Here is a 9,351-nt window from a genome sequence, read left to right on the forward strand (position 1 = left end):
GATCAATAAAATACTTAGGTTTTTTTTATAGTGCTGATCGAATTCGATCAATTTTTACTTCGCATAAGTTCGGGCAAGAGAGTAACTGGGCCTGCCGATACTGGGTTTAGAGAAACCATACCATAGTTCTATCCTCAAACTAGGGTTAGGGTTTGTTTTGACGGTAGTGGCCAAAATGGTTATCAATAGGGGTGAGGTAGTGTTTCCTTATTCTTTTATTATATGAATTTGAATTGGTTCTTAATTGAGATTCGATTTGATAATTTTAAAATACGAGGATAAGATGTCAGAAATCTTGGTATCCAAAGAAAGGTCCCTAAGGGGCATTCTTTTTTTTTTTCAATCTAAGATTCAAGAAGGGACTCCACGAAAGAATATCAAGACTTACTAATTATTATACATTTTTTTATCGTACATCTTATGTTACCTACATACACTAAAGTAAGGACTACTTAATTTTAATTCTAACGAGAATCAGATTAAATAGGTCGATCAAAAATCAATTTAGGAGTTGTGTTATGGATAAAATCTCTTCCTCTTCATTCTTTCATAGAATGATACAAAGCAAGGCTGCAGGGTTTAGGTCAAAAATAAACATTAGGTAAGGTAGGTATCCAATAAATATTTATCTATCGTTAATTTTATGGTATATTCGGGCGTCCTTTGCTTAAAAAAAAAAAAAGAGTAACAAAAGGAATAAAAAATCTTCCTATTCCCGCTTCTTCTATTCAGGACATCATTCCCGTACTCTTTCTTTTTTAAGGAAAAAAGGGCTATAGTATCGTATTTTTAATGCTCTCTAATTCTACCAGAATTCCTATAAGAATTTGTTAGGAGTAAATTCCTTGAACTGATTGATCCATGGCCTTAGGGCGGAATCCCTTTTTGACTCTGTACCCTTGATTCCACTATGATTATTGATCAATAGTAGAATAGAATAATCCCTTCATAGAAATAGGAGACATAATTTAGATGGATATAGTAAGTCTCGCTTGGGCTGCTTTAATGGTAGTCTTTACATTTTCTCTTTCACTAGTAGTATGGGGAAGGAGTGGACTCTAGGGATACTACTAATTGATTAAGTAATCAAATTGTTGTATCAATTCTTTTCATTAATGGATCATTTTGCATTAATCATTTTGTCAAACGTTATTCTTTAATCTTTTTCTTTAGTTTTGTTTCACTCCTGTAAGAAACTCTTGTATTGTAAGTTGTAATGTAAGAAAGAGCCATTATACCAATTCATAATTTCTACTAGAAATGACGAATGGTTAAAAAAAGTTCTATACATAAGAAAATTCGACTTTCTTCCACGGAACTATTCACGGCATATCACACATTTTCCATTTCCTTTTACTTTTTACTATAGTCTATTCTTAATATTATTTTTCTTTCCTTCCATGGATTCTTTGGTCAAGAATTGTCTTAGATTTTTTTATTTTGACCTGATTGAAATTAAGTGGATGCAATGAAAAAAGAAATTGAATTAGACTACTTAACTATTTCAATCTACTAATCTATTCTATGTAGATTCAAAGATAATATAATAGAAAGAATCTAAAGTGTCGTAGAAAAAACTATATGTAGTTCTTTCTACCACACTTTAAGATTCCAACCAGATCCTTTCATTTAAGACTTGGATTTTTTTTATTTAATCCCTTTTTAATTTCTTCAATGATTAATTGGAATTCCAATTAATTATTTTGGCTGACTGTTTTTACATAAATAATAAGTAAAAAAGAAGTAGGAACTAGAATGAACAGTGCAGTAGCAATAAATGCGAGAATATTGACTTCCATAACCTCTTTATTTTTTATTTTCACAATAACTCGGGATGTAATCCCATGGAGAGGAAAAAGGGGTATCTTGTAAATTCAAGGGTAGGGCTTGCATTCTGATAATACTGAATCAATTCAATATTATGAATATCGGATCTATCAAATCAATTCATGGATGAGAGTTATATTTCACGGATGAGAGTTATATAGTATAACATAGGAAGATCCTCTATCCACACTAAGACCAAAATGGGTTTTTTGATTGGATTAGGAATTCCCTCTTTTTTAATCCTTTTCTACTTTTTCTTTTCTATATCTCTAACCCACGAGCTTTCTTAATCTTCTACTTTCTTAATCTTATACAATTTCCCTTCCTTTTTCTTATAGTTATACATACAATTATGTATGTATTATATGACCAACTTTCTATGGGTCACATAGACATCCAAATAAGCAGTAGAAGTGAGATGGGGAAAAGAGGTCTGAAATAAAAAGGGAATACGATTTATGTATGGATTCCGGTAAAATACCGGTACTCTATTCCATAAGAGTGGAATAGGAAATTAAGATGAGGATGGTATCATCATAAAGAAAGATAGAGTAATATAATATCCTAAATTCTACTAATCCACATATCGTATGTGTGTCTTTCTTTATCTTTATCGATCGGGAGTAGTGAAAAAAAATTCCTATATGCCTTCCCTCCCTCTTTAATGAGGGATGCAAAATAAAAAAGTGAAGTAAGGGTGCCCTGTGGGTATTTGATCTTGCTCCCTGCCCCTTTTTTTCATGGAAAAAGGAAATATCAATTTCTCCATTCATTGAACCCTAGTTCGGGACTGACGGGGCTCGAACCCGCAGCTTCCGCCTTGACAGGGCGGTGCTCTGACCAATTGAACTACAATCCCCGCGGGGTGTATGGCATACCCATTCTTAAATAGAACCATAAGAAGATTCGATTCGTCTTTCGTACTCTAAGAAATAGACGAATCATATACTACATACCCACATATTATATTATACGTGGGTATAGTGAGAGTGACATAACTAGTATGTCGTGATTTTTTATCACTAAAAATGGATAATAATCCAGCCTTCAATAAGAAAAACTCTTTTGTTTGTAAGAAAGGAATGAGAGAGATATGGATTAGAAAAAAAAAATTTCCCTTTTTTCTTTATCTTTTATTTCTATAGATCAGACATTTTATTTTATGGAAGAAAAACAAAAGGATTTAGTTCATACTCACGAAGCCCTAGATTTTTGGTTTGGGCCGAGCTGGATTTGAACCAGCGTAGACATTGTCAACGAATTTACAGTCCGTCCCCATTAACCACTCGGGCATCGACCCAGGAAGAATTTATTCTAGGGTTTTTGCTAATCTATGATTAACCTCCTTTCATAATACTCCCTACCCCCAGGGGAAGTCGAATCCCCGCTGCCTCCTTGAAAGAGAGATGTCCTGAACCACTAGACGATAGGGGCATCACTAGACGATAGGGCCATATACAACCGCTCGTGATTATACTATAATCATAGTATGAGCAGTTTTTTGGAATTGTCAATATACTCGAAAAGTATAAATAGATCCAAAGCAAAGAGTTTTTCCAACTTTTCTGTTATGTTTTCATCTAGGATTTTTTTTAGTTGATCGTTATAGATTAATTCTCCGTGCTTCATTTAGTGTTCAGACCAAAAATGCATCCATCCCGCACTAAGTCATAAAATTCTCTAAAAATATAGAGAAAGTTTCAAAAACAAAGAACAAAAGTGAATCAATTTAGTAGAAAAGTACTCTATCAGATTCGAACCAACGACTTACGTCTTAGCACGAGATTACTCTACCACTAATTTAAAAAGCCCTTTATCGGATTTGAACCGATGACTTATGCCTTACCATGGCATTACTCTACCACTGAGTTAAAAGGGCTTTTTATTTAATTCAAAAATTAGCCACTTGGATTTCCCATTATGGGTCTACTGCATAATGTACATATTATATATATAATATATAGAGATAGAGAGAGAGACATTATGTAGAGATTGTATATGTATATATCGATATCTTGAGAGCTCAAAATAAAATTAATAAAAAAAAAACATACCCTACATAACATATCCAACTCTTCTTGGTTCAGGGTTTTCCGTTTCCGAAGACTAGTAAAATAGGCGGATTCTGGAACCCCAAGGATTCAACGGTATATGGATATGGAAAATATAAGATTTCCGATCCTAGCGGGAAAAGGCGGGGAACAGATACCCAATAGGATATAGGATCCTTGGGAGGAACTTTTGGTAATGGCCTTGATCCTCTATGCTATTTTTTATGTGTTCTTAGTTCTATTGAACTTTTTTCATTCTTTTAAACAAGAATCTAATAAACTAGAATTGAGTCAGTGGAAAAAAGGAGAGAGAGGAAAGTGTTAAATGGAGAGAGTCGACTAATCAGAGACTTTTAGGATCTTCTTTACATCAGGTAAATCTGTCGGCCCTGTCCGTTTTTTTCTTTAAGTTACGACTCTTTGCTGCTTACTTCTATCAAGCCATAGGGAAAGTCTATGATGAATTTGGAAAACTCATCTCACTCTTACTCTATGGCTCGGACTTAATGGGGGAAGAAAACATCTTCCATAATTTCTTTTTTGTTCAATTCTGGACAAAAAAGAAAAGGAAAAAGGAATTTATAGGGACAGTGTTACCCCCTATATCCCCTAGTTTATATTGTAGGAATAATAAAACAATTTAGCAGTCTGACACACTTACGTCCTTGCAAAGTAAATAATTATTATTGTAGTCGTAACCGTAGAATAGGATCCTAATCAAAATAAATACATTTGGTTCAGGCGCTATTAGCATGGTAAGAAAAGATTTTTTTTACAGACCAGAGGGGCTATCTAAATCCTAAAGTAAAGGCGAGCGATCGAAGTAGAAGTACCAACGGCTCAGTGTCATGAACCTTCTCCATCTGATTCAATAAGGGGGAATTAGCCTTCTTGTCAAATGGCTATCCTTGACAAAGGGTACCATTTATACCATAATCTACAATGTAGCGGGTATAGTTTAGTGGTAAAAGTGTGATTCGTTCTATATAATAACTGAATTTGAAATGATATACTTAAGGCATCCTTAAGTTTTTTATTTTTATATTCCGATGAAAACTTTAGTTCTTATAAAGGATTAAATCCTTTTCCTCTCAATAGCATATTGAGGAAGAATATACATTCTGGCGATTTGTATCCAAAGACTAATTTAAATTGCATCCAAAATAAAAATAGGATTATGAGTACAGAGTCGCGAAGCATAATTTTGCATTGGATTAAGTATTCCAATTTTGAAAATATGAGTAAAGGATCTATGGATGAAGATACAAAAAAGTTGATTTCCAATCGTAACTAAATCTTCTTAAAATAAGGAATAAGGAAGCCAAATAGCTAAAAAACGATAGTTTTGGTTTACTAGAACCATCCGCATATTGTTTAAGCTCGGTGGAAACCCAATTCTTTTCCTCAGGATCTCTTGAATGAAATTAGGGAACGAAGTAAGTAGATTAGATGGATTTAGATAGAATTTCTATCTCCTACTCTATAAGGATCATCTAGAAAGCGGAGAGCTTTGGTTCCATTCAAATAGAAAAGCTGACATAGATGTTAAGTGGTGAGAATATCCATAAAGGAGCCGAATGAAATCAAAATTTCATGTTCGGTTTTGAATTAGAGACGTTAAAAATAATCAACCAACGTCGACTATAACCCCTAGCCTTCCAAGCTAACGATGCGGGTTCGATTCCCGCTACCCGCTCCATTCTGTATAAAAGGAGTATTCTCTTTGTCTAGACATGTTAGAGGCTTGTATTCAAGCCTTTTTTGTCCACCAGTTTCTGGTACTCCAGAGCGGAGTAGAGCAGTTTGGTAGCTCACGAGGCTCATAACCTTGAGGTCACGGGTTCGATTCCCGTCTCCGCACTTAGCAGTCTGTATAAAAGGACTATTCTATTTCTCTAGATATGGTAGAGGGGCGTATCCAACCCTTTTTTATTCATTAGTTCCCGGCCCTAGAGGGCAAAATTGAGCAGTTTGCGAAGTCACTTGCCTTCAAAAAAAGAAGGCGCAAGGCTTCTCCCTACCCTGCAGAAAATAAAAATGAAACGAAAGGGACAGTCTACCTCTCTCTTCCCTTTAAAAAAAGTTTGCCCGTTGTTTGTCTCAGTTAATACCCAATTTTTGGAGCTCTGTTGGCGAGTTCTATTTCTGCCTCCGGAGCGCCCTCTTTTTTTGAGTGGGATGCAAAGGAAGGGTAAGATAGTAAGGGATACGGCACTAGACTAACACCTAATTAATACTTAATTTAATATAAGTAGTTAAACAGTTAACTAGACTAAACTTTTTATCATAGTACTTTGATAAATTAAGCGGGCGAGCGGCGGGAATCGAACCCGTATCTTCTCCTTGGCAAGGAGATATTTTACCATTGAACTACGCTCGCTACGGTATATATTTTATAGCGTATATCCGCCTGGGTCGACCTTCTATGTCTGGGTCGACCGTTTCATTTCATTTTCTATTATATTAGAGTTTTCCTTTTTTTATTATCTGTGAATGAATATTCTAATGGGAATGGAATTTCATAATACTGAAAGAGAAGAGCTAGCAATTCGGAACGCAAATTGCGTTTTAATACGTCTCACTATTCTAATTTTTTAGAAGAAATGGCCTTTATTATTTCTTTTTTATGGGGTTAATAAATATTAACCAAATTTAATTTAAGAAATGAGAGAATTCAGAATAGCTACGAGAAAGACTAGTCCAATCCATAACGATGTACCGGAAAATACAACATTTTTATTATTTGACCAACCATCAGGAGAAGCAAATACAAGGGGTACACTAATTACTAAGACTGAGGAAGTCGCAATTAATGCAAAAACAGCTAATTGGAAAGCAATAGTCATATTTCTAATCCTCCAAGCTACCATCAAATAAAGTTGACTACATATTTGATCCCTCACTTAAACCAAAATTGTAAAAAAATACAAGAAGTAGGAGGGGTTTAATCATGAATCCATTGATTCTTCTCTTTAATTCAAATTTATTACTTAAACCGCTTTTTTATTTGGATATGGGGGTGAGAAGAGATTATTTACTCTTTATTTCACAAGCGGGTATAGCGGATCCTGTATCCGTGTATACAGTATACAGAGATATATCGAAAAGGAACTTGTATCTGATATCTTTCTAGAGGCTAATAAATCTTTTTATTTTTTATATGGCTATGTTCTATTTGTAGGAGTAAAATAAGGATTAGGCTGTGGAGAGATGGCTGAGTGGTTGATAGCTCCGGTCTTGAAAACCGGTATAGTTCTAGGAACTATCGAGGGTTCGAATCCCTCTCTCTCCTTTTGCTTATTGAATACGTTTGTTTCTTTCATTTTTTTTTTTCTGTCCCTTATCTTTCTTTCATAAAAAGGAATGAATGGCTCGGCTAGATGGAATAACCGAGCCAGAACAGAAAAAAAGTAGAACAGGTATAAATAAGAAAATCTTAGTTAAGAGGGTTCATGTAAAGAACAGGTTCCAAATCACGATCGATTCCCTTTTCAAAACCTGCTGCAGCAGCTCGGGCTCTTCCTGCATGCCATAAATGGCCCACAAAAAAGAAGAATCCTAGAACAAAATGAGAAGTTGATAACCAACTTCTAGGAGAGACATAATTAACTGCATTGATCTCGGTAGCTACGCCACCCACGGAATTTAAAGAGCCTAAAGGAGCGTGGGTCATATATTCTGCTGAGCGTCGTTCTTGCCAAGGTTGTATGTCTTTTTTCAACCTACTCAAGTCCAAACCGTTGGGGCCCCTTAGAGGTTCTAACCATGGAGCACGAAGGTCCCAAAAACGCATAGTTTCCCCTCCAAAGATAACCTCCCCAGTTGGGGAACGCATTAGATATTTACCTAAACCTGTGGGTCCTTGAGCGGATCCCACATTAGCTCCAAGACGCTGGTCTCTAACTAGAAAAGTAAATGCTTGAGCTTGAGAAGCTTCTGGCCCGGTGGGTCCATAAAACTCACTCGGATAAGCTGTATTATTGAACCATACAAAACAACAAGCGATAAAACCAAAGACAGATAAAGCAGCTAAACTATAAGACAAGTAAGCTTCTCCAGACCATACAAATGCACGGCGAGCCCATGCGAAGGGTTTGGTTAAAATATGCCAAATTCCGCCAAATACACAAATAAAACCCAACCATACATGCCCACCAATTATATCTTCTAAATCATCTACACTAACAATCCACCCTTCTCCACCAAAAGGAGATTTTAGTAAATAACCAAATATAACACTGGGGCTAAGGGTCAAATTGGTAATTTTTCTTACATCTCCCCCCCCAGGGGCCCAGGTATCATATACACCGCCAAAATAAAGAGCCTTGAGTACTAGAAGAAAAGCACCTAGACCTAACAAAATTAAGTGAATACCCAAAATTGTAGTCATTTTATTTCTATCTTTCCAGACATAACCAAAGAATGGAAAAGATTCCTCAAGAGTCTCGGGTCCCAGAAGCGCGTGATAAATGCCACCGAAGCCTAAGACTGCGGAGGAAATTAGGTGAAGTACGCCAGATACAAAGTACGGAAAAGTATCTAGAACTTCCCCCCCTGGCCCTACTCCCCAACCTAGAGTAGCTAAGTGTGGAAGTAAAATCAACCCTTGTTCATACATGGGCTTTTCTGGTACGAAATGGGCCACTTCAAATAGGTTCATTGCTCCGGCCCAGAATACGATTAATCCGGCATGGGCTACATGAGCTCCAAGCAGTTTACCGGACAAATTGATAAGTCTGGCATTCCCAGCCCACCAAGCAAAGCCGGTGGTTTCTTGGTCACGACCAGCTAAAACGAAAGTTCCATTAAAGAGCGTTTCCACGTGGTAGAACCTCCTCAGGGAATATAAGATTTTCATGAGGCTGATCCTGAGCTGCCATCCACGCACGAATACCCTCGTTTAAAAGAATATTTTTGGTGTAGAAAGTCTCAAATTCAGGATCTTCCGCTGCACGGATTTCCTGGGAAACAAAGTCATAGGCACGTAAGTTCAGAGCCAAGCCAACTACGCCAATAGCACTCATCCATAAACCGGTGACGGGTACAAATAGCATAAAGAAATGTAACCAACGTTTATTGGAAAAAGCAACACCAAAGATTTGGGACCAAAAGCGGTTAGCAGTGACCATGGAATAAGTTTCTTCAGCTTGAGTTGGGTTAAAAGCACGGAAGGTATTTGCACCATCACCGTCCTCAAATAGAGTGTTTTCTACGGTCGCTCCATGAATAGCGCATAGCAGAGCCGCACCTAATACTCCGGCAACTCCCATCATATGAAATGGGTTCAACGTCCAATTATGAAATCCTTGGAAGAAAAGGATGAATCGAAATATCGCTGCTACGCCAAAACTCGGCGCAAAGAACCAACCAGATTGCCCCAGTGGATAAATAAGGAATACAGAAACAAAAACAGCAATTGGACCAGAGAATGAGATTGCATTATAAGGCCGCAATTGAACAGACCGAGCAAGTT

At 36.6% G+C, this 9,351-nt stretch overlaps 5 non-coding genes across 5 annotated transcripts; 1 reads left to right on the top strand and 4 right to left on the bottom strand.

Annotated features, from left to right (window-relative positions):
- Window positions 1–2,612: 2,612 nt before the first annotated feature.
- TRNAD-GUC (transfer RNA aspartic acid (anticodon GUC)) lies at window positions 2,613–2,686 on the bottom strand. The gene has a single exon. It is a non-coding gene; the product is annotated as a tRNA-Asp (tRNA).
- A 359-nt stretch (window positions 2,687–3,045) lies between these two features.
- Window positions 3,046–3,127, bottom strand: TRNAY-GUA (transfer RNA tyrosine (anticodon GUA)). The gene has a single exon. It is a non-coding gene; the product is annotated as a tRNA-Tyr (tRNA).
- A 507-nt stretch (window positions 3,128–3,634) lies between these two features.
- On the bottom strand, window positions 3,635–3,706 carry TRNAT-GGU (transfer RNA threonine (anticodon GGU)). The gene has a single exon. It is a non-coding gene; the product is annotated as a tRNA-Thr (tRNA).
- A 2,481-nt stretch (window positions 3,707–6,187) lies between these two features.
- On the bottom strand, window positions 6,188–6,258 carry TRNAG-GCC (transfer RNA glycine (anticodon GCC)). Its single transcript has one exon. It is a non-coding gene; the product is annotated as a tRNA-Gly (tRNA).
- Window positions 6,259–7,082: 824 nt separating this feature from the next.
- Window positions 7,083–7,170, top strand: TRNAS-UGA (transfer RNA serine (anticodon UGA)). Its single transcript has one exon. It is a non-coding gene; the product is annotated as a tRNA-Ser (tRNA).
- The last annotated feature ends 2,181 nt before the right edge of the window (window positions 7,171–9,351 follow it).

The sequence above is a fragment of the Aegilops tauschii genome, unplaced genomic scaffold, assembly GCF_002575655.3.
Source record: "Aegilops tauschii subsp. strangulata cultivar AL8/78 unplaced genomic scaffold, Aet v6.0 ptg000355l_obj, whole genome shotgun sequence".
Classification (NCBI taxonomy): Eukaryota; Viridiplantae; Streptophyta; class Magnoliopsida; order Poales; family Poaceae; genus Aegilops; species Aegilops tauschii.